The sequence below is a fragment of the Leucopleurus acutus genome (genome assembly GCF_964270905.1).
Source record: "Leucopleurus acutus genome assembly, chromosome: 16".
Classification (NCBI taxonomy): Eukaryota; Metazoa; Chordata; class Mammalia; order Artiodactyla; family Delphinidae; genus Leucopleurus; species Leucopleurus acutus.
The window spans coordinates 57,450,114-57,453,351 of record NC_139158.1 but is presented as its reverse complement, the minus strand read 5'-3'; positions in this window follow the sequence as shown (position 1 = coordinate 57,453,351).

Sequence of the window (3,238 nt, the reverse complement as noted above, 5' to 3'; positions counted from 1 at the left end):
TGCAGACTTATGGGCAGGTTAATTCTGTGCCTTTAACAGTTAAGCAACTTTTGGAAGGGCAGTTCCAGCTTGTTTACACTGTAGATCCTGGGAAGGTCTGTTTGGAGGGAAAGGACTTCTCCCCTGGGCAGAATTTCCTTGGGTAGTGGAGGGATAATTGATGTGATGGAAGTGAGTAAGCTAGTAGAAAAAGCACATCTGGAAGACTAAAAGCAGACAAAGAGGGCTGCCAGTATCGACAGCTTTTCAAGGAGTGGGGGGAATCTGCTTATTTCAGGCTGGTAGAGAGGGAGGAATTGAGGTGTCCATTGATTAGCTCATGGAGAGCAGGGCGGGGCTCTCCCGCCTTCTGCTCCCTGCCTTGTGCTTGCTGGAAACTGCCTGGGAGGCTGGCTCAGTTGGATCTAGTGGAGGGGCTGCGTGTGGGAGGCTCAAAAGGCTGCTTGAGGAGAGACAGGTTTCTAGATGGAGTCTTGGTAGAGGTTGGCTTCTTCCTCTGGACCGAGGAATGGAGCCAGCGTGAGCCTGTTCACTGCCCATGGAGATCCAGGTTGACCTCTGAGGCCTTGTGGGGTCCCGCCTGCTCTCCCCGCAGTTACTGTGCTCACAAGGCTGTCCCATTGCTTTTTTTTTTTTTTAACATCTTTATTGGGGTATAATTGCTTTACAATGGTGTGTTAGTTTCTGCTTTATAACAAAGTGAATCAGTTATACATATACATATGTTCCCATATGTCTTCCCTCTTGCGTCTCCCTCCCTCCCACCCTCCCTATCCCACCCCTCCAGGCTGTCACAAAGCACCGAGCCAATATGTGCCATTGCTTTTTGTGGGTCGTGTCATGCAGCCCTTGTCATCTCCATAACTTAACAGAGGAGGAAACTGCCCAAAGTCACACAGCTAGAATCCGGCAGAGCCCCCTTTCCTCTTGTGCCTTGAAGTCACCTTCCACCTCCATGGATTCACCACTTCCTGCTCTTGAGAAACTGCCTCTGTGACTTCTTTTTGTGCCTTGTGCTCAGCCCATCCTTCTTACTCCAGTGAATCTCGTTGCTAAATATAATGGACATTTCATGTTCTCATCCTCCTCAGTTCTAACACTGCAGACCCCTCTTGCTTTTCCTTCTATCTCCTAGGCCACTTTGTCTCTGCCAATTTATTCTCCACTGAAGATAATTAGATATTGCTAGCCCTCAGGCTCAATCCTTGATCTCCTTAAGCAGTCATCAGCACTCACCTTGACTCTGATTTCTAAGGTAGCATATCTGGCCCAGCCCTTGCCTCTGAGCTCCAGTCCCAAGGCATTGACTGCCTTCTCTTCCCTCTTCCCCTTTCCCGCTTCCCTTCTCTTCTGTATCTCCAAGGCCATCTTTACACAGAAATGTCTCCATCCTCTCCCCTGAAGCTCCGCCAGCATCCTCTCCCAGTTTCCTGCCACTTCACTACCTCCAGTTTGTGAGATGCATGTAAACTCAGTCTTGTCACCACAGCTACCACTCTGGTCTAAGCCACTGCCCTGTTTCATCTTAGCAGTTATCCCTTCCAGTCAGCCCTCCAAATACTAGCCTGAGGGTCCCATCCCACACTCACCTATTAGAGGCAGTGGGGGTGGTAGTGGCTGTGGTCATGGTCCAGGTGTGAAAGGAAGGTGGCCAAACCAAGATGGGAGCAGTGGATGGTCAGGTAGAGAGGGATGCTTTAGAGGGTTGAGTTTAGAGATGTGGAGATTGGAAGTGGGGGAAGGAGGTTCTGTGAGGGCACCTAGGCTTGCTGGGGAGACTTGGTATTGGGCTGCCTGATTTTTGATGCCAAATAGGTATCTGGATATTTAGGTCAGAGACCTGAGAATGATGTGCATGTAGGTGGGTAAAACATAGGTGGGAATTTAGTGAATCCCAAGGTAGAGTGAGAATAACAAGAGATGTGCAGACAAGGAAGAGGCTGCGAAGAACACCGAAGAGTGGTCAGAGGGGACTAGTGCAGGGGGCCTGTTGCTCTGGAGACTTGAGGGGAGAGGAGCTCTCCAGGCACCTGCATTAAGAGGAGGTTTCAGAGGTGGCACAGATTTGGTTGCAGGGCCATGGGTGGCCTTGAGGGGGAGCAGTTTCCCTGAAGCTATGGGGCCAAAGCTGAGCTGCAGAGTCCTAGTGAGGGTTGGTGAGTAGAAACAGTAGCTGCCACAGGATGGCTTTGGACCAGGAGATGTTTTTTTCTCCTCCCAACAGAATAGTTGGTATTTCCAGACCTGGGATATAGCTAGAGGGGTGAGGCGTGGGCCGGTTCCACCACTGCAACCTCCTGAGCACTGGTGTCCACATTTGGGAGACTGCTTGACTGTGTCCAGCCACACCTGTGGTGCTGAGGCCAGGGTGGCAGGGGGGCCTTGGCTTCTCTGCCTTCTCCTTTGCTGTGGCCTGGTGCTCCACTCATCACCCCTGACTGGCACCCCACACCATGGGAAGAGATAAGCCAGGCTCCTCTGTCACAATCACCTGTTGCTGTTGACCAATTCTGTTTGTTCAGAACCACTCTTCAGCTCTTGCTACATGGGCTTAAGTGGGATGTGGGTGACCAAGGGTGTGTACATGCTCAGCACAAAGTATTTTTAAAATCTGCTTTTTATTTACATTTAAGTCAGTTACATGCATGTCTTATTTTTTAAACAAGAGTAATTAGCAAAATGCATTAAAATTTTAAAATAGCAATTAAATATACAAAAATATATAGCTTACAAAAAACTGCGAATGTTTAAAAATATTCTGCTGCATAATTCTTGGTGTACAAACATGTCTATGAAACCTGAGGTTCAGCATTTCATAAACCTTTTTTTGAGGGAGTTATACGATATCTAGTGAATAAACCCCAATAGGCTTAAAACTATAGGACTAATATCCACTCTTTCTGGCAAAGATCTGTCAAGAGACTCAGAGATGACAGTTCAGGAACACTCTCTTGGAAGACTGAGCTGTTACCAGGAAGGACTTCCTAACACTAGCCTCATCTGCCTCTCCTGCTCTAGCGGGGGTGCCTGGGAGGGAAGGGGTGGATGGAGGGATGGTGTGCACCTGGCCCGAGACACAGGTCCGCCAGGCTTGTACTGGCCTAGGGAGCTGAGAGGGGCTTCATGGAAGAATAGACAAGTCCTTTGACACTGGTGGGGCCTACAATGTGGGTACATGTCCCTGGAGCAGGGAGGCCCTGACACTACAGCCACAGAAGGGAGCACTGGGTCGGTAAGC